This window comes from Rhinolophus hipposideros, assembly GCF_964194185.1.
Source record: "Rhinolophus hipposideros genome assembly, chromosome: 5".
Lineage (NCBI taxonomy): Eukaryota > Metazoa > Chordata > Mammalia > Chiroptera > Rhinolophidae > Rhinolophus > Rhinolophus hipposideros.
This window is the reverse complement of record NC_138051.1, coordinates 70,610,925-70,633,992: the sequence shown is the minus strand read 5'-3', so window position 1 is coordinate 70,633,992 and position 23,068 is coordinate 70,610,925. Positions and strand designations below refer to the sequence as shown.

Genomic DNA, 23,068 nt, shown 5'->3' with positions numbered 1-23,068 from the left:
AAGCACTCAACAAATGACAGCTGTTATTGCAATTGTTTTGGTAACAATGGGGCTTAGAAAGGTATTATCTCAAAAGCACTTTTACTGAAATGGTAAATTAAAGTATTGGATTTTTTAAATTTTCATAACTTATCTCATTTTACGCAAGAGAAGATTGAGGCCTTAGGGTGAAATATATGCCTAATGGCATAAAACTAGTAGAGGCAGTCCCTGGATTAGAATCTAGAGAAGCTTTTAGCAGAAATAAATGTATCATTTAGAGTAATCTTGTTGTATATCTTGTTATTTGTTTTACTCTCAAATGCAATGCATTGAAATAATCATTCTGCTCAACTCACAATAAAAAAAAACAATAAAAATAAGAGACATTAACATGTCTCTCAAGCTAAGCAGGCCTAATGGATCAAATTAAGCAGAAATCTGGAAAACCTAAAAAATTATAATAAATCAGGTAGATCTCATGGATATATTGAACTTTACAACTTAAAAATAGAGAATATACTTTCTTCCCAAGCACATATGGACTCAGTCATGAAAACTGGCTTTATATTATGTTGCAAAGAAATTCTCAATAGTAGAATAAAGTAGAAATAATGCAAATAATATTGTAATTAAACAACAATAGTAATTAAATACTATAATAAAACTAGAAATTGATTTTAAAAATCAGAAAAAAACACAGTTCTTTCCACCTGGAAAACTTAAAGTGCTAAAGAAGTGTTGGGTGACATGGAAAATAAAATACAAGCTGGGCTAGTTTGAAAAATTTCTAAAAGAATGATAATAAAAACAATACATATCCGAGCCTATTCCAAAATCGGTGATTAGAGAAAAATGTATAACTTTCAAATATTTATACAATGAAAATAAAGGAAAGACTTCTCTAGGACTTTGATTCCTAACTCAAAAACCTAAGCCAGAAAGGCATTAATAGATGGAAGAAACTAAACATAAAAGCAAATATCAATAAGGTCAAATACAGAGAAGCAATAAGACCAATAAATAAATAAACAAACATGTCGAGCATTTGAAAAACAATTTTAATGGCAGACCACTAATTAACCTAATCCAGAAAAAAAGGAAGAAAGCAGAAATGTTCAAAGTAAGAAATGGTAAGAGGGGTATAGCCATTGAAACAGAAAATAACATAGTATTATGTAATTATGTTCACAGTATTATGAAAATATATTTGAAAACCTAGATTTAATGAAAATTGTAATATGCAAAAATTGAACCTAGTAAAGATAGAAAGCCTAGACAAACCAATTATATTAGAAGAAATAAAAATATCAAAGAACTACCCACACAAAAAAGTACCAGGCCCAGATGGTTCGCAAGGAAATTCTTCTAAATTCCCAAAGATCTGATACTTAGATGCTACATACATTGTTTCAGAGCATTTTAAAAGACAAAAACCTTCCAAATTGTTTTTATAAAGCCAGTATAACATCAATTCCAAAATATGACAGGCTGCCCTACTCTCACTTATTAATATGGATGAAAAAACTTCTAAATCAAATATTAGCAGCAGAACCCAAAAGCACATTAAAAAAATTACGCTGTCTCACTCCTTGATATTTATCCAAATTAGTTGAAAATTTATATCCACACAAAAAGCTGCACATCGATGTTTGTAGCATTTTTATCCATAATCAACCAAAACTTGGAAGCAACTAAGATGTCTTTTTTTTTTTTAAAGATTTTATTGGGGAAGGGGAACAGGATTTTATTCTTTATTGGGGAACAGTGTGTACTTCCAGGCTTTTTTTCCAAGTCAAATTGTTGTCCTTTCCATCTTAGTTGTGGAGGGCGCAGCTCAGCTCCAGGTCCAGTTGCCGTTTTCCAGTTGCCGTTTTCCAGTTGCAGGGGGTACAGCCCACCATCCCTTGCGGGAGTCAAACTGGCAAACTTGTGGTTGAAATGTGCTCCAACCAACTGAGCCATCCCGGAGCTCAGCGGCAGCTCAGCTCAAGGAGCTGAGTTCAATCTTAGTTGCAGGGGGCAGAGCCCACCATCCCTTGTGGGACTCAAGGAGTTGAACTAGCAACCTTGTGGTTGACAGCCCACTGGCTCATATGGGAATCGAACCGGCAGCCTTCGGAGTAAGGAGCACGGAGCTCTAACCTCCTGAGCCACCGGGCCGGCCCAAGATGTCTTTCAATAGATGAATGAACAAATAAACTGTGGTGTATCCAGACAGCAAAATATTATTCAGCAATAAAATGAAACGAGCTACCAAGCATGAAAAGACAGAGGAATCTTACATACATATTACCATGTGAAAGAAGATAATCTTAAAAGGCTACATCCTATATGACTCTAAATATATGACATTCTAGAAAGGGCAAAATGATGGAGACAGTAAAAAGATCAATGGTTTCCAGGAGATAGGGGGAAGGAGGGATTAATAAGTGGAGCACAGAGGATCTTTCGGGCAGTGAAACTATCTGTATGATACTATATTGTGGATACATATCAATATATGAGGTTGGACGGTTAAGTACATGAACTTGTTGCAACGATGTTACTAACCTTTTTTTGATATCAGAGGGATTATTCATTATGAATTTGTACCAACTGGACAAACAGTTAACTAAGTTTATTATTTGAAAGTGCTGAAAACGCTGCGTAAAAAAGTTAGACAACCTGAACTTTTCGCCAACAATTCATGGCTCTTGCATCATGACAATGTACCAGCTCACACGGCACTGTCTGTGAGGGAGTTTTTAGCCAGTAAACAAATAATTGTGTTGGAACACCCTCCCTACTCACCTGATCTGGCTCCCAATGACTTCTTTCTTTACCTGAAGATAAAAGAAATATTGGAAAGAAGACATTTGGATGACATTCAGGACATCAAGGGTAATACAACGACAGCTCTGATGGCCATTCCAGAAAAAGAGTTCCAGAATTGCTTTGAAGGGTGGACTAGGCACTGGCATCGGTGCATAGCTTCCCAAGGGGAGTACTTCAAAGGTGACCATAGTGATATTCAGCAATGAGGTATGTAGCACTTTTTCTAGGAGGAGTTTGCAAACTTAACTCTCAGACCTCATACATTTGTCTAAACCCGTAGAATGTCCAACACAAAGAGTGAACCCTAATGTACACTATGGACTTTGGGTGATTATGATGTGTCAGTGCAGGTTCGTAGATTGTAACAAATGTACTGCTCTGGTGGGGAATGTTGGTAGTGGGAGAGGCTTTGTAGGGCAGCAGGGAGTATATGAGAACTCTGCCTTCCTCTCAGTTTTAGTGTGAACATAAAACTGCTCTAAAGAATGAAGTCTGTTGAAACTTAAAACAAACCTTTATGACCAAGATGGATTTATTCTGAGCATGTAAGGATGGCTCAATATTAAGAAGAGCATAATATAATTTATCATATTAGTAGATATAAGGAGGAAAATTATAAAATTTCCACAGATGCTGAAAAGGCCTTTGATACAATTCAATATTTACTTCTGGTTTTTTTGATCAATAAAATAGAGATTGATAGATACTTCCTAACATAATAAAATATATCACAGCATCTTACTTACTGGGAATCCATTAAAGGCATTCTTACCAAGGTCTGGAACAAGGCCAGGACGCTCACTAGCTCCACTATAACTATTAGGTTGGTGCAAAAGTAACCGCAGTTTAAAAGGTTTAAAAAATTGCAAAAACTGCAATTATTTTTGCACCAACCTACTATTTTAACAGAGATTAGCCAATGTAATGAGACAAAACAATTCAATTAAAGGCATAAAATCTGGGGGAAAAAAGTGAAATTACATTTGCCAATCTTATGAGAATACACCTAGAAAACTCAAGGAATCAATGTTAAAACTAACGCAAACATTAAAGAATTCAGTAATCTTGCTAACTTTAAAATTAACATTAAAAAATATCCTTTAATCATATCGAACAGTAAGATAGAAGACATAATGTAGAAGTCAACCCCATTAACAAAAGCAGCAGAGGTAAAATACTTAAGAGACAACTTAACAAAATATGTCATATGCAGGCCGGCCTGGTGGCTCAGGCGGTTGGAGCTCCGTGCTCCTAGCTCCGAAGGCTGCCAGTTCGATTCCCACATGGGCCAGTGGGCTTTCAACCACAAGGTTGCCAGTTCAACTCCTGGAGACCCGCAAGGGATGGTGGGCTCTGCCCCCTGCAACTAAGATTGAACACGGCACCTTGAACTGAGCTGCCACTGAGCTCCAGGATGGCTCAGTTGGTTGGAGCGCGTCCTCTCAACTGCAAGGTTGCTAGTTCGACTCCCTCCAGGGGATGGTGGGCTGCGCCCCCTGCAACTAGCAACAGCAACTGGACCTGGAGCTGAGCTGCCCACAACTAAGACTGAAAGGACAACTTGAAGCTGAGTCGAGCCCTCCATGTCTAGGATTGAAGGGTCAACAACTTGACTTGGAAAAAAGTCCTGGAAGTGCACACTGTTCCCCAATGAGGTCCTGTTCCCCTTCCCCAATAAAATATTTTAAAAAAATATATGCGAACTTATATGAGAAAAATCTTAAAACCCTCTTGAAAGACACAATAGTACATTTTAACAAATAAAAAGGATACCTTGTTCTTAGATAAGGCAAATAAAATCATAAGGATGTCAATTTTTCTCAAAATTAATATATAAATGTAAGGCAAGTTCATAATCATATTAAAGTAAGTTAGTATTTTTTTCCTGAAGTAAGTTAATAAGCATAGTCAAAAGACAAATGACAAACTGGGAGGAAATATTGCTATTTACATGACAAATAAAAGGCTAACTGCCCCATTTAAAATCTGTAAAATAATCAAAATCCAATAGAAAAATGGGCAAAAGACATGAACAGACAATTCATAGGTAATGATACATTAATGGATCTCAAATATATGAGATGATGTTCAATTTCATAAGAGGAATTCCGAATTATAACTACACTGAACTACAATGATGTATCATTTAGTACCTATAAGTTTGGCAAATATTCAAAAGTTTGATAATGCACTCTGTTCATTTGTCTCTACAGAAAAACACTCTCATATGTTGTTGCTAAGAACGCCAAATGTTTCAACCCCATCTGGAGAGCAATCTGGCAAATATCTAGTAAAGCTACATATAATCCCACTAAGAATTTACCCTGAGGAGATATCTCTGCCAAAACAAAACAACGTATGCACAAGGCTTTTCCCTGCAGCACTATCTGTTCCATTTCCAGATGATTCCTCTTAGGTTTTGCAATATGGGAAAGAAAGGAACGCGAAGGGGAGAAGGTACTTGACTTCTGTCTCCAGTTCCTATCAGATCCTTCCAACAGTATGAGGACAGCTATTGTCGTCAGCCTTAAGCTTCTTTTGGCCTCAGAGCTTCAACTGCTTAAGATCTTCCTCCCAGTACTTCCAACATCAGTCTCAGAATACTCACCCAAATATCTGAGCACTAGCTGTGAGGTACCTAAGAACCAGTCCCATGGCATCCCCCAGAAGTCCCCAGTTGTGGACTAGCTCCTCTTGAGGGGACTAGCTCCTTTTGAGGGCTGAGCAGTCTGTAAGAGTCCCTAGGTTCTATTCATGCTACCTCTTCCATTTTGTTTCCTAGCCCTAGGAGTAATGTCTCTCTCCTACAGTTATTATTTAAAGGAGACCTAAATAAGAGATGGATATATCTTGTTCATGTAATCACAACAAGCAAAGCACCCTTGGCAGAGACATCATCAAAATTGAGTTCCTGAGGGTGGCCGGTTGGCTCAGTTGGTTAGAGTGCAGTGCTCATAACACCCAGGTCTCCTGTTCGATTCCCACATGGGCCAGTGAGCTGCACCCTCCACAACTAGACTGACAACAACTTGACTTGGAGCTGATGGGTTCTGGAAAAACACTGTTCCCCAATATTCCCCAATAAAAATTTTTTAAAAAATTGAGGTTCCTGAATGATCCCAGAAAACAAAACCAGTCTCCAGGCTAAAATGCTTATTTTGGAGCTGTTACCTGAAAGAGAAAAAAGTTTATATTCTTTAAACCCTCTGTTATGGGCTCTCTTTTCCATAGCAAGCTTAGCCTTACTCACACTAAGACACTGGATTAAAGATTTGTATGTGAAAAATGAAAATGCTAAAACTGTCAGAAGAAAATTGAAATTATCTTTGTAACTTTAGGGTATGGAATGATTTCTTAAAGAAGGAAGACATAAAAAAGCACTACAGGAAAAAAACACCACATTTAAATTAAGAACTTCTATACATCAAAAGACACCATTAAAGTGTCTTTTTCACCATTAAAGGAGTGAAAAGACAAGTCAGACAAAGAACACACGTAACAAATAAAGACCTAGGATCCAGAATATACGAGCTGTGACAATTAAGTTTGCGAACTTGACACCGGTGTGCTTACATTGGCAGCACTGTACACACAGTTCGGTAAGGTTTCAGAACCTTGGTATATCTGTGTCTCACTGCTGTGTTCGTGTCGACATGTGGCAGTGGAAATGGTAGCTCAGGTATATAACTCATCAAGCTGTACACTTAAAATCTGTGCATTTTATTATAAGTAAATTATTCCTCAATAAAGTTTATTTCAAAAATAATGGTACTTGAAATGTATATATGAATTCTTTTTGTATATATGCATTTTTGTACATGTCACATTCATTATTGTTCTTGCATGTTTTTGCATGCTGTCCTAAGAATGTCTGAGCTTGAATTAGAGCAACGAACAAACATTAAATTTCTTGTTAAACTTGGCAAGAGTGGAAGTGAAATCAGGGACATGTTAGTCCAAATTTATGGGGATGATGCCATGAAGAAAACGGCAGTGTACACGTTTTTCTGATGGGAGAGAATGCATTATTGATGAAGAGAGGTCAGGGCGGCCAGTAACAAGCAGAACTGATGAAAACATTGCAAACATTCGTCGAATTGTGCATCAATATCATTGGCTGACGATAAGAAACATAGCAGACCAAGTAAACATCAATAGAGAAACAGTTAGGAAAATCTTAACTGAAAAATCTTGACATGAGAAAGGTGTGTGCAAAAATGGTCCAGAAGGAGCTCTTGCATCACGACAATGCACCAGCTCCCACTACAGTCTGTGAGAGAGTTTTTAGCCAGTAAACAAATAACTGTATTGGAACACCCTCCTTACTCACATGACCTAGCCCCCAATAACTTCTTTCTTTACCCAAAAATAAAAGAAGTATTGAAAGGAAGACATTTTGATGACATTCAGGACATCAAGTGTAATACAACAACAGCTTGATGGCCATTCCAGAAAAGAGTTCCAAAATTGCTTTGAAGGGTGGACTAGGCACTGGTGTCTGTGCACAGCTTCCCAAGAGGAGTACTTCGAAGGTGATCATAATGATGTTCAGCAATGAGGTGTGTAGCACTTTTTCTAGGATGAGTTTACACTGTATGAATTATCACATTTTATGGTGGTCATTGGGTTGTTTCCATTTGGAATTATTATAGATAAATCTGCTGTAAATATTCTGTACAAGTCCTTCTGTAGGCATATGTTTTCATTTTTCTGGAGTAAATACATAGGAACGCTGTTGTTGGGACATTGAATAGATATATGCTTAGTTTATAAAAAATCTTGATATTGTTTTGCAAAGTGATTGTACCATTTGACACTTCCACAAGCAATGTACAAGATTTTCAATGATCACAATTGGTTGGTATCATTAATCTTTAAACATTTTTTTTCACTTTTTCAATTATAGTTGACATTCAGTATTACATTAGTTTCAAGCATACAACACAGTGATTAATTTATGTAACTTATGATTTGATCCCCCCAATGTCTAGTATGTAATTGACACCATACATAGTTATTACAATATTATTGACTATATTCAAATGGTGTACTTTACACCCCCATAACTGTTTTATAATTGCTAATTTGTACTCCTTAAATCCCTTCACCTTTTTCACCCAGCCCTCATCAACCTTTTTAATGTTAATCATTCTAATGGGTGTGAAGAAGTTTGTCAATGTGGGTTTAATATGAATTTCCTTGATGGTTAGTGATGTTGAGCATTTTTTCATTTGTTGATTAGACTTTTATGTATATACATATATACATACATACACACACACACGTGTATATCTACTTTTGTGAAGTGTCTCTTCAAACGTTCTGTCCATTTTTCATTGGACTGTTTGTATTGTTAGAGTTCTTTATATAGTCCATTATCAGATTTATGTACTATCTTACAAATATTTTCTCTCAGTCTGTGACTTGACTTTTCATTTTCTTATAGTTATCTTTGAAAAGCCAAAGATTTAGGTTTTGTTATTATTGTTTGAATTTGAAGATATAAATTAGCAACTAATAACTACCATTTTCAATTTATCAAAATGAGGAAAACAATGTTCATGACAGGTCCTTTGCCAAGGCCTCTCACTAAAGTAAGTCTTGAAATGTGGGTTACATGGTAACTCTAGGTTTAAAACTTTCTAAGGAATTGCCAATTGTTTTTCAAAGTGACTGCACCATTTTACAACCAGTTTCTCCATATTCTCACCAACACTTGTAGTTGTCTGTCTTTTTCATTTTAGCTATTCAAATGTATGAAGTGGTATCTCATTGTGGTGTTGAACATCTTTTATGAGCTTATTGACATTTGCATATCTTCTTTGTAGAATTTTTATTCAGATACGTTGCTCATTTTAAAAATGGGCTGTTTGTGTTTTTTATGATTGATCTATAAGAGTTCTCTAATCGTTCTGAATATAAATCCCTTATCTAATATATGATAGGCAAATATTTTCTCTTCCATTTTGTGTATTATCTTTTCATTTTCTCGATAATTTCCTTTAATGAACAAAAAGTTTTAATTTTGGTAAAGTCCAATTTACCTATTTTTCCTTTTGTTGCTGTGCTTTTGGGTCATATTAAGAAACCAATGCCTAACCTAAAGGCATGAAGATATACTACATCTTGGTTTTCATTTGACTTTTATAGTTTTAGTTCTTACATTTAGGTCAATGATCCATTTTGAGTTAATTTTTGTACATGGAATGATGTAGAGATCCAGCTTCATTTTTTGCATGTGAATATCCAGTCCCAACACTATTCATTGAAAAAACTATTTTCCCCATCAAATTTTCTTGGCACCCATGTTGAATATCAATTGACCATATTCATTCCTTCCTATATTTCTGAATTTATATTTTATATCATTTTCTACATCCTTGCAAATTTCTCTTAGCATTTCTTGTTGTGGCAACATTATTTATAAAATCAAAACAAATGAAAGGCCCCAAAATGTCCATAGATGAAAGAATGCATGAATAAAAAAGAGTTACTTTTTTACTGTAGAATATCATCTAACAGTGAAAATGAATCTACCATAACTACATACAAAAACACAGACAGCTTGTAGAAATAGAATATTAAGAACTCTGACTTTTATTCTGTGTGTGATAATTCACTATAGTATTCTGAACAGAGGAATAATATTATCTGACTTACATTTTAACAGGATTATTCTGGGTGCTGCACTGAAGATAGATTGTAGGGTGGGAAGGGCATGGGCAGAAGTTGGCAGGTCCACTGCAAGGCGATTGCAATAATTCAGGCAACAGATGACGGTGTCTTGGACCAAGGTGGTGATATTGGGAAGGAAGAGAAGTGGCAGAACTCTGGATGGATTTAGAAAGTTCAACCAACAAAATGAGGGGTATCAGTGAAGGAGAGGAATCAGGCAGGTTTTTAGAATGACAGGAAAATGAGTGAATTTTAAAGTACATTTAAAAGTAATAGAACAGTTGGTATAATGATATTACAAAATTGTGAAGCGTAGTGAATGAAATGAGTCAGTGGCCCCAATGTTTTCAGTCCGAACAAGTGGAAGAATAAAGCCATACTTTTGTCTGCACTTTTTTTTTTTGTTTTGCACTGAATAAGCTGAGCAAACAGTAGATTTATTACAAAAAGGATAGGACACTCTCAAGATGGTGAGAGCGGGCCAGCCTGGAGAAGAGCAGCTGCCTGCCTGCACTTTTCTGTATGTTTTAAACATTTTATAATACACAAATGCTGAGCATAAATAACTTTTAAAATAAGAATTATAAATATGAATTGAAATATTAATAAAAATATTTGGAGATTTTCAAAATTAGAGGAATATTTAATTAATGAGATACCAGAAAACATTGATGGGAGTATCTCAAAGATAAAGATTGAATGTACTTTAAAACTTTCCCATAAAATTTTGTATTACAATAATTATCATGTATGCAAAACAGTTTTTATCTGTTTAAAAATATTTTATTGATGCACTTCAGCACCTAGAAAAAGGGCAGGTACATAACATGCACTCGGTAGACATCTGTTGAATAAATGAAGAAAGAATTCTCTAGGTCCAATTCTTTCTTGTACTTATTATTTAAACTCCATGAATGCTATGTTTGACACTATTTTGCATGATAAGAATTAAGAGACAGCAATATACTTGTGTCATTATTATCAGAGTAAATTTCAGTCATTACTAAATCAATCTGAAGAACTTTAAACAGAAAACCCAGAGATGAGTTTTCTAAAAGAGATATTTTAATCTGTGAAATATATGAGCAAGTTAAATTAAGAAATGTAGGAGAGTTCCTTAAATATTCTTTGTTGTACGTATTTTGGAATGTGTCTACTGATAAGAGATTACAAAAACTAAGACTACCTTTGAGACAGCAGATAAAGCAGCTTATGTTCTGCAGGGCAGGATTCTATGTTGGCACATTTATCATTCTTACTAGGTGATAGCAAAGCTGACTCAATTAACACGGTGGTGATTCAAGTGCAGTTAGCATACCACTGGAGGTTCACATGATTTTTAGTTGATGACACACAGATACAACTTTTTGAAAAACAAATCTGCGATTCCATGACATTAATGCTTCGGCTAGGTTAAAGCAGGTATCACAATAAAAGGAATATTAGTCAACTTAAAATTATTTTTAAAACAATAGCCCAATTGGTATTACGATATTGCAAAAATTGTGAAGACAGTGAGTGAAAGACTGAAACATTGGGTTAAAGGAATAAGGAAGGGTAAAAGGTACATTGTATGCCATTAGTAAGGAGTTGTTAATTTGATGGGATTTGGAAAGGGAGTTGTGAATCAGGACAGTGATTCAAGGACAAAGTATAAACAGATGATATTAAAGAAAAGGGGCTAGTACTTAGCTGTGGTTTCATCATATACAAAGATAGGTAATACTTACGTCAATCAGTGGTCAACTCATTGAGTATCTCAGTCTGTTACATGTCTGTCTTCACATACGTTATCTACTTGAGAAAGAAAAGTACAAGAAGATGGCGACTATATATTGCGTGCTCTACCTCCTTTAGTATTTGGCAGAGCATATATGTGGATATTTAATAAATATTTTAACATGAATGAAAAGAGCACTATATATGATTGCTTCAGAAACAACTTTTTCTTGAAGAATAATATGGATATGGAAAAAATATATGATGTATCATAACTACAGAGTTCAATGAATTTTCACAAATGGAACAAAACCATAAAACATCACTTATTCTTTGTTTTTAAACTATCTGCCTTGTGTAAACTTATTTGTTTACTTTTACCTGAATAAAACAGAACACTTGACTACTCATCAGGATTATTTCATGCCATGTCATACCTTATATCTTTGTAACTGTCGGTGCTTTTAATTTTTAAAACCTACATGTGAAATGACTGAGTTTATATTTTGTATTATTTTTTCTTCTCCCTCAATATCGGGGGTGGAAATTACCCTTAGAGTATTATCTCTGGAGTGCCATTTAGAATTCTATTTGTTAATATTTTAAACACCTTGAATTCCATCAGCAATTGCTTTTATTCCTTTTATTTTTTCCTGGGCAGCCCTGTCTCCTTTTGTTTAATTAGAAGTCAACATATGCATTATTGTTAACCAATAATATTTTGGGTATATTTTAAGTAAGTTGCTAAGCTCTAACTTATTAACAATTATGACTTTCTCCTGGCCATTTCTCTTCTATCACAATATTTAAACACTGTAAAACAGTGATAATGAATTTACTGAATCTAACCTTCCTCCTGTGAGTCTTGGGTTCTGGACACCTGATTAATTTGAAAATCATAATTTTGTAGCTCTATTTTTTTTTTATCCACTATGTTTATTTGGAACATTTATCTATAAATCTCTGCCATTGCTAGCTATTACAAATCAAAATAATAATAATAATTGTGAGGCATAAGAATAATTAAAACTATGAACATAGTTCCCATGAAAATTTGGGAAAATTTTGGGAAAATTTCTTGAATATTGAAATTTTCAAAAAATCTATTTTACGTAATGGCTGTGTGCAACATCAGAGGGGTAGTGGATGGGGGAGGGGGATTGTCATTGTGTGAGGGATATAAATGATAAATATCTAACTATTACATTGTTTTGTGCACCTGAAACTAATAAAAAATGTTTAAAAAATCTATTTTATACTTAGTTTTTAAAATAATCTAATGTTTTAATGCCTTTGGTAGTCATTAAGATTCTTAGAATTATGATTCTTAGAGTCTTAGAATTATGATTAAGATTCTTAGAGTCTTAGTATTATGTTCTAACATTCCCTACTTCTAGAAGTCAATGGAAGGTATGTGTTTTAAAGAAAAAAGTTAATGAAAATAGACCAATACTTTGACATATACTGGAGAAAATAATAAAGAATATTGATTTGTAGTTTTCTTTTTCTTGCTTTATTGCACTGGCTAGAACCCCTAGTACAATTAAAAAAAAAAAAGAACTGGTGAGAGTGGATATCCTTGCTTTGTTCCTGTACTTAGGGAAAAAACATTTAATTATTCACCATTAAGTATTATATTAGCTGTATATTTTATGTAGATGTTCTTTATCTGGTTGAGAAAGTTCTCTTTTATTTCTAATTTGCTAAGAGTTTATTTGTAATCTGAAATGGATGTTGGATTTTATTTTTTAAATTTTTGTACACATTGATACACTATCACAGTTTTTTAGTCTGTTAATATGGTAAATTACATTGGTTTATTACATTAATTATAATTTAAAGGATATCTTAATTTATACTTCAATTGTGCTCAACCATAGCTTTATTTTAAGTGCTCAAAATCCCCATATGGACAAAAGTGGCCACTGTGCTAGGCAGTACACTTCTCCATGTCCTTAGCTACTTGTTTTACTACTCTACAACAATCACCTGAAAAGCACCTTAACCAGATTCCCTCCACTCAGAGAGAAAAAAAAACACACAATTTAAAACTTAACATCTATGTGAATTAGATACTACTTTTTCTAAGTGACAGATTATAAAACTGAGATTCAAAAACGTTGGTGTCACACACATGCCTGTGAAAGAAAAAGAGAAAGACAACCCAGAGTACAAGTGCTCTTTTCATTACATAATCTGCTATTCCGTAGTTATAAGAGGAAAACAAAACCCCCCAAATGAGTTCTTTATTATAGACCAAGATCTGAGGAGACAGTAAATAACCGAGTAAGAAGCAGAAACTCTTTTTGAAAGGCAGAGGCAAAAATAAATAAATAAATAAAAATAAAAAGCAGAGGCAAGCAGAATTGAAATGCACAAAATTCCTTCTTGGGCCAAAACCGGGCCGAGAGCTTTGGACTGCGTTAGGGTCTTGTGAGATGAGGTTAGAAGAGAAGTGGGGTCAGGAGTGACCTGTATCTTATGGGGATGGAAATACTCAGGAATCAAGGTGTATGTTTTGGCCAAGGAAACAAAGGTAGTCTGGAACTGTCAAATCCAGGGACAAAAAGAATAGGGTCTGAAATAAATGATCATCAAAAGTAATTAGACCACTTAAGCAACATGGCTTATGATGTAGAAACCAGATTGTTGCCCAAAAGCAAAAGTACACAAAAGGTAAACAAGCCTGTCACAAGGATCCTGCCACTATGAGGGAGACATTCAAGGGTACATTCATTGAGATGCATAAAGCTCCTAGACTTCATCACACATCTGCTGGGATTATTAAACAGGAAACAGAAAAATTGTTTGTAGTCCTGGAAACACCCTAAACACACCACAAAGATAATTGTGGATTCTTCCCACTTGATTTTAACTTCACTGTGTGGCTAGGGCTAATTCACTCCCATCGGAAAACCTAGTCCCATAGCAGGACCAGGGACCAGGCTTGTTCTTTGTTATGAGGAACTGAAGGAACTCAACTCAATAGCTCAAGTGATACCTTAGCTGGTAGGCTGGCTTTGCTTTGTTCTTCCAGGACTTGAGTTATTCTACTTTACTCTTACTATTAAAGATAACCCCCAAATTCAAAAGACCTGAATCTCATGCCTTGTTGTCAGACCTGAATCTCATGCCTTTGCCTGCCTATCTAAACAGCTCTCAGCAGTGCCTTCTTTCACTCAGATGTTTGTCTCTGTTTAGGACAGGAAGAATGTTCACATTGGAATTTTGGTTTTTTGTATGAATTTAAGACTATTCATATTTTAAATTTCATTTTGTATCAGTTTTAGTATGTTGACTTTTTTTATCAAATAATTTCCTTTTGATCTAAACTGTCATATTTTATTGACATGCAGTTATTCATAGTATTTTATTATCTTGTAATGCTTATAGAATCTATAGCAATGTCCACTTTTTATTTGTTATTGATAATTTTTGCATTTCTCATTTTGGTTATTGGTCTTGCTAGGAATTTATCCATTTTATTAATCTTTCCATAGAAACAACTTTTGGTTTTGTTAATTTTTTTCAATTGCATGTCCATATTTTAATTCATTGTTTTCTGCTCTTAACTTTATTTTTTTTCTTCTTCTTTTTTGGATTTAATTTGCTGTTTTCTAAATAGGTTATTGGTATGAAAACTTAAACAATTGACTTTCAACTTTTGAATTTAATATTGCACCTAAAGCTGTTTTCTCTCTAAGCACTATTTTAGCTGTATTCCACAATTTAAAAAATACTTTTGTTATATGCAATTCAAAATATTTTAAGATTTCCACTGTTTTCTTCTTTCATCTATGAGGTTTCTTTTCTTCTTTTTTTAAAGTACTTTGCTTAATTTCCCAAAACTTGGGGATTTTAAAATCATCTTTCTGTTTTTGATTTTTAGTTTAATTTCATTATAGTCAGAGAAAATATTTTGGATTACAAAGTAAACCCTTTACAATTTGTGAAGACTTGCTTTATGGCCCTGCATATAGTCTATTTTGATAAATGCTCTATGTGTCCTTGAGAAGAATATGTTAAATAGGTCAACTTGATAAATTATGCTGTACAAATCTTCTATATACTAATTTTTTGTCTGCTTGTTTTATCTGCTACTAAGAGATGTGGGTTGAAATCTCCAACTATCTTTGTTGATTTATCTGTATCTCTATTAGTTTTTGTTTCGTGTATTTTTTGAAGCTGTGTTAAATATGTGCCTAAGATAACACAGCTAGTAAATGATAAAGCTGAGAATTAAACTCAGGTCTGACTGGAAAGTATTCAAGTATAGTACTTTATATACTATATCTAAGAATATTAAAATGATGTAAAAATTATAGAACTTTTAAAAACAAAAAACTGATATCAAAAAATGTTAAATTAATTCATCAATTTGGATCATTCTTAGGGTAGAAAGAAATGAAAAACCAGTTACAGAAAATCTTTCTAAACTTTTTCTACCTCCTCAATCTTCTATATCTGGAAAGAAATTTTTTTTTTTAATATTTTATTGGGGAAGGGGAACAGGACTTTATTGGGGAACAGTGTGTACTTCCAGGACTTTTTCCAAGTTGCTGTCCTTTCAATCTTAGTTGTGGAGGGTGCTGTTCAGCTTCAAGTTGTTGTCCTTTCAGTCTTAATTGTGGAGGGCGCAGCTCAGCTCCAGGTCCAGTTGCCGTTGCTAGTTGCAGGGGGCACAGCCTACCATCCCCTGCCGGGAGTCGAGGAATAGAATTGGCAACCTTGTGGTGAGAGCCCGCACTCCAACCAACTGAGCCATCCAGAAGGCAGCTCAGCTCAAGGTGCCTGCTCAATCTTAGTTGCAGGGGGCAGAGCCCACCATCCCTTGTGGGACTCGAGGAATTGACCTGGCAACCTTGTGGTTGAGAGCCCACTGGCCCATGTAGGAATCGAACCGGCAGCCTTCGGAGCTAGGAGAATGGAGCTCTAACCGCCTGAGCCACTGGCCTGGCCCGTGGAAAGAAATTTTGATAGAAGCTCTAAAGTCACTTTCCCATTTCTCTTCATTTACACTGAAATCTCACAATGGAACGTAAAGGAATTCTTAAACAAAAGACTGTTAAAATGACATTTATATAGAGAGTGGCTCCTTGTCCAGGAGCTTAACTTTCTCCTCAAAAGAGTTTAATGAACCACAAAGGCAAGTCAGCACATATCAAGAATCATCACTATTTTCTTTCTTTTCTTTCCTTCCTTCCCTCTTTCCTTCCTTCCTTCCTTCCTTCCTTCCTTCCTTCCTTCCTTCCTTCCTTCCTTCCTTCTTTCCTTCCTTCCTTCTTCCTTCCTTCTTTCCCTCCCTCTTTTCTCTTTCTTTCTTTCTTTCTTTCTTTCTTTCTTTCTTTCTTTCTTTCTTTCTTTCTTTCTTTCTTTCTTTCTTTCTCTCTCTCTCTCTCTCTCTCTCTCTCTCTCTCTCTCTCTCTCTCTCTCTCTCTCTCTCTCCCCCCCCCCTTTCTTTCTTTCTTATCTTGGAAAGCATCAATAGCCTTTGATTCTGTTCTCTCTGTGTAGTACACGTGTCATATCCTACTGTGCTTCCATCTGTTCTATTTCAATAAAGCCTCAGGGATAGGGAAACATTCAAGGGCTCAAAAACAATATGCTGGTGGGATTTTTGTTTCTATTTTGTTAATAAACACAACAGGGAAAGAAAAACATATAAAAAATTCTGATTTATCTTTGTAATTCCTTGAATAGAGAAATGTTTAGTGTGATAATTTTAAAATTGAAATATGATTATACTTTATGTTTTGAGGACTTGAATCACAAAAGGGGTTGGGATGTGAAAGGGGGAAAGAATATTGAAGAGGTGTTCTGACTACCTTCCATCCTCAGAAAAAAGATGGTCCTGGACTGAAAACAGGACACAGGTCATGAAGAGTTGCAGGACTTGTCAAAGGAACCCTTGCCTTCAAATGAACAGGCTAACAAGAAATGAGAAGTTCATTACTAAAGTGGGCTTTGAAAAGTTTCATTCCTCAGCAGGCTTTGGATGCTTCAAGATCTTCTGGCAAATACTAAATTCTGTATAACAAATTCCTCCTTGATTTCCCTTTTAAGGAAGTTATCTTGAGATAAGATTAGAATGGGTCATCTGGTGATATCTTCTATTAGAAAAAAAGAAAGAAATATACCGTTCCAAGACTAAAGAATTTGACCTTTTTATTATAAAAGTGCAAGACCAAGTTTATTTTTCAAGTGCAACAGTGACATCCAGTGGACAAAATATTTCAGTAATTTACCAACGAGGTGAACTAAACATTTTCTATTTCTGACATTAAGAAAAAATATACTTTAAAAAATATGTCCCTTCATAAATGGTTCTCTCCTAAACAAAGGTCAGTGGCCACTGACAGAAAAAGTTTCCCACGCTTACGGCTCTCAGTGACTTATGCGACTGGGTCTTGGGCCCCACAGAGAGTTGTTCAGCAGGATATTTGGTAATATCCGGCATCCACAGAACTCATCTGGGCAAGGGAACAAGACCTGTTCCTAGCCACCCTTCCTCCTTCCATCAGAACTCTGATGAGGTGTTCCAATAGAGCCACACTTCAGGGGATGCTCTGATCATACTCCTTAAAGGTACCTGAAGATAGTAGTGGAATAACATGTGTTAGAGGCCAGGGTTGGAGTCTGGTTGGAGTCCAGAATGGGAGAAGAGGAGTAAAGTAAGATTTCTAGATAAGATGTGTACATAAGAAGTTTCTTAATTCTATATTTTAATATACTAACCTAGAGCGAATATAACTAACTGAATAAATAAATAAATAAATAAATAAATAAATAAATAAATAAATAAAGCAAGCAAGCCATGGATAAACTCTAAATTGTTCTTTGTCTCTTTTAAGTTTAGTCTTGCTAGAAAGTCCTAGAGAATTGCCCTGCCCTTCTCCAGAAGACATGACTGGTTCTCGTGTATAAAAGGACACCTGATTCTGATGACTAATACTAGCCCCCACTGTTCAGTGTCTACTGCGAGCAAGCACTGTGACACACATCACCTACATTAATTCACACCCTATTTAACACACAGCCGTGTGTCTAGGCACTGTGGAACCTACTTTTATAAAAAAAGAAAAATGAGGCTCCAAACAAGGTACGTAACTTAAGTAGCAGAGTCAGAGATCAAACATCTCAGTTATTTCAATTCCAAAGCCCATTATTCTTTCAGTATATATATTGCCTCCTGCCACACAATTGGAAGAAAAAGAAAATGGAAGCTATTCTTCATTAGGGTACAGAAGACTGATGAAGTACTCTTACCATTACGGTAAAACTGAAAAAAAAAATAACATATTTCTTCCCTGCACTGTATGACTAGATTTGGTGTATGGTATATTTTCCCATTTCAGGAGAGATTCTCCATGATGCTGCTTCATTAGAACTTTAAAAACACCAATTTTTGATTTTTATTAGCAAAGAGGTGAGACCATGGCTACTGGAACCAACTGCTTCGGTGTGAATCCTGGCTTGCCTATTGATTTGCTCCCGCCCTTGGGAAGTTATTTAACTTCTCTGGGACTGTTTCCTCATTTATAAAGGGAATAATGACATCTACGGCATTTCATAGGTTGTGTGAGGATTGAGTAAAGTGCTTAGCACAGTGCCTGGCACGTAGCAAGGGCTCAGTATCATCACTGCTGTTGGTATTATTTCTATTAAAGCATTAAAAAGTGAGAAGTTATTGAATTTATGTTTTAAACCACTTTATTTAGGTATAATTTACGTAACATAAACGTCACCCATTTTAACAGTTTTTAGTAAATGCACTGAATTGTGCAATAACCACCACAATTCAATTGTAGAACATTTCCATCATGCTGAGAAGTTCCCTTCTGCCACTTACAGTTAGTCTCCGCTCCCATCCTCAGCTCTGAACAACCATGGCTCTGCTTTCTACCTCTACAAATTTGCCTTTTCTAAACATTTCATGTAAATGGACTCCTACAATATGTAGTCTTGGTGTTTGGTTTCTTTCACACACCATGATGTTTTTTGAGGTTCATCCATGTAGCATGTAGTAGTAGTTTGTCCCTCTTAATTGCTGAGTAGTAGTATTCCATTGTGTGGATATACACATTGTATTTACCCATTCACTGGCTGATGGACATTTGGGTGGTTCCTACATTTTGGCTATTCTGAATAATGCAGCTATGAACATTCACGTGCTAGTCTTTGTGAAGACAGATGCTTTCAATTCTCTTGGGTGATATCTAGGAGTGAAATTATTGGATAATATGGTAAATTCATTTAACTTTTTTAAGTTACTGCCAAATTGTTTTCCAAAGTGGCTGTACCATTTTATATTCCACCAGCAATGTATGAGTTCCCCTTTCCCCATGTCCTCAGTAACACTTAGTATGGGCTATCTTTTTTATTATAGCCATTCTAACGAGCGTGTAGCAGTATCTCACTGTGGTTTTAATTTGCTTTTCCCTAATGGTTCATGATGTTGAGTACCTTTTCATGAGCTTATTAGCCATGTACACAGCTCCTTTAGTGAATATCTGTTCTTCTATTCATTTTTTAATTGAGTTGTTCGGCCTCTTTTTAATGAATTGCAAGAGTCAACATGTAATGCCATTCCATTTGTTTTGATCTTGTTTAATTTCCCTCTGCAATGTTTTGTAATTTTCAGGGTATGAGGTTTGTACTTCTTTTGTAATTTTTCCTAAGTATTTTATTCTTTTTGAAGTCATAAATGACATCATTTATTTAGATGGTCATTGTTAATATGCAGAAATACAACTGATTTTAGTATACGGATCTTCTATTGTCTCGATAGATACATTATTAGTTCCAATAGTTTATTCTTGTGCATTTGTTAAGGTTTTCTATATACAAGATTATGTCACTTGCAAATAAACACAATTTTGCTTCTTCATTTTTTTTTCGTGCTTCCTCATTTCCAGTATGGCTGACATTTATTTCTTTTTGTTGCCTGATTGCACTGGCTATACTCTCCAGTTAAATCTTGAATAGAAGTGATACGAGCAGATATCCTTGTCTTATTCTCTATGTTAGGGAGGAACATATTCAGTCTTTCACCATTAAATATAATGTTAGATGTAAGATTCTTGTAGATGCTTGTTATCAGATTGACAACGTTTGCTTCTTCTTAGTTAGTTGAAAGTTTGTTTGTTTTAATTCAGAATAGATTCAAGACTTTGCCAAATGCCTTTGCTGTGTTTATTCAGATTATCACAATTTTTCCCTTTATTAATATATTACCTTAGTTGACTTTTGGATGTTAAGCCAACTTTTCATTCTTGGGATAAACTTCATTTGGCCATGGTGCATAATCTTTTTTATATGTGCTTAGATTCGGTTTGCTAATATTTGGTTGTCAATTTTTGTTTTTATATTTATGAGGGATATTGGTCTGTACGTACTTGGATGTCTTTGTCTGACGTTGATATCAAGGTTACAGTGGGTTCAAAATGAGTTGGTTAGTGTTCCCTCCTCTTCTATTTTTGGAAGAGTTTGTGAAGGCTTTGTATTAATTCTTTTTAAGCGTTTGATAGAATTCATCAGTAAATGGACCTGGGCATTTATTTGTGGAAAGTTTTTGATTACTAAGCCAATCTCTTTACTTGTTACAGATCTATTCAGATTTTCTGTTTTTTCTTAGTCAGTTTTGTTAGTTTGTGTCTTTCTAGGATTTTGATAATTTCATTTAGGTTATCTAATCTGTTGACATGAACCTTTTCATCATATTTCTGTATGATCCTTTTATTTCTATAGTTTCAGTGATTATGTTCCACCTTTCTTTACTGGATTTAATAACTGTATCATCTCTCTTTTTTCTTAGTCTGTCTAGCTAAAGGTTTGTCAATTTTGTTGATTTTCTTAAAGAACTAAATTTTAGTTTTATTGACTTTCTCTGGTTTTTTTGTTGTTGTTGTTTTCTATCTCATTTATTTTTTCTTTAATCTTTATTATTTCCTTCCTTCTGCTTGGTTTCAGTTTGACTTACTCTAGATTTTTAAGGAGGAAACAGGTTCTTCATTTTGAGATTGCTCTTCTTTTCTATTATAGCTATGTAAGTGTATAAGCTTTCCTCTGCTTTAGCTGCATTTCATAATTGTGATGTGCTGTTTGCATTTTAATTCAGCTCAAAATACATTCCAATTTCCCTAATGATTTCTTCTTTGACCTATAGATTAGTTAGAAATGTTTGTTTAGTTTTCAAATATTGTGGATTTCCCAAATTTCCTTCCATAATTGATTTCGGATTTAATTTGTTGTACTCAGAAAACATACTTTGTGTGATTTCAATCCTTATAAATGTATTGAGACTTATTTTATGATCTAGGATAGGGTCTGTCCTAAAGAATGCTCTACATATGCTTGAAAAAATGTGTATTCTACTTTAGGTTGGTGGAAATCTATAGATTTCACTTGGTCAAATTGGTTGATAGTGTTCAAGACATCTATAACCTGATTTTCTGTCTAGTTATTATTTTGGTTTTTGATAGTAGGATATTAAAGTCTCCAGTTGTTATTATTGTATTTCTTCTCTTCCATTCTCTGTTTTTCCTTATATGTGATCTCCATTGTCAAATGCATATATGTTTATAATTGTTTATCTTCCTGATGGACTGATCATTTTATCATTATAAAATGTCCCTTTTTTTCCCTGGAGTAACAATTTTTTTGGCCTTAAGTCAACTTTGCCAGATATTATAGCCACTCCAGCTTTCTTATGGTCACTTTTTGCATCATTTAACTTTCAACCTATTTGTATTTATAAATCCAAAGTGTGTCTCCTATAGACAGCATCTAATTGGATTCTATTTATCTTATACCTCTGCCTTTTAGACTACTTAATCCATTTACATTTAATGTCATTACTTGTATGGTTAGATTTATGCCTTTAAGTTTTCTACTTGTTTTCTTTATGTCTCATGTTATTTTTGTTTCTGTGTTCTGATTTTACTGCCTTCTTTTGCATTAAATATTCCTCAGTGTACCATTTCATTCCTGTGTCCATTTCAAAGCCATATTTTGAGTTATTTTCTTACACTCAATCAGTAAGAAAACAACTCAAAATATGGCTTTGAAATGGACAAAGGAATAATTTTTCCATTTCAATAATATAATAATAATTATGCCCATAATTATTCTGGGAATAATTATGGTATGCATCCTTAATTTATCACAATCAGGTGCTGACCAAATCTGGTAAAATATAGCAAACTTGCTCTGATATACTTTTATTTTCTTCTTCTTGCTATAATGAAGGAAAAGATTGAGATAGATGATCTGAAAGTTCCCAAATATTTCAAGGAAATAGACATTTTAAAAATGGAAAGCAAAGTTGTCTTCCAGGAAACGGACACACATGAGCAAAGGCATGATCAGAAAATGAGCTGCTTATTAGCGTAAAATGCAATAGGAAAATGAGAGAAAAGATAACAAGGGTCAGATCATGAAGGCTATTTTATATCATGCTGAGTCAATGGAGGAGGGAGTTGGTGGAGCACAAAATATTCTAAAATTTGGAGAGATATGGTCACATTTGTGTTTGAAATGGACAAAGGAATAAAATGGTACACTGAGGAATATTTAATGCAAAAGAAGGCAGTAAAATTGGAACACAGAAACAAAAATTACATGAAACATAAAGAAAACAAGTAGAAAATTTAAAGGCATAAATCTAACCATATAAGTTAGAGCACTAACAGCAATGTAGTGGATCCATTTCAGGGAAGCATTGGACCAATCTCAGTGATCTTCCCTCTGAGTTTTCCTCGATTTCCCAATATAGTTTCTGTGAATCTTCAGGCGGGGGGTCAGGAGTCAGACTCTTAAGTCCTTACATATTCTATGTTTAGCTTGTAAACCTCCAACATGCTGAACTCTAACTGCTGGG

General features: G+C 34.7%; 1 protein-coding gene across 1 annotated transcript in view; it reads right to left on the bottom strand.

Moving 5' to 3' along the window:
- Nucleotides 1-9,372: 9,372 nt before the first annotated feature.
- Nucleotides 9,373-23,068, bottom strand: part of LOC308497900 (uncharacterized protein) — a gene marked incomplete at its 5' end in the record, with an annotated part of 47,926 nt that continues 34,230 nt past the window's right edge. The window contains 2 exons of the mRNA XM_081048979.1: nucleotides 9,373-9,626; nucleotides 11,202-11,265. The remainder of the gene's footprint in view (nucleotides 9,627-11,201; nucleotides 11,266-23,068) is intronic.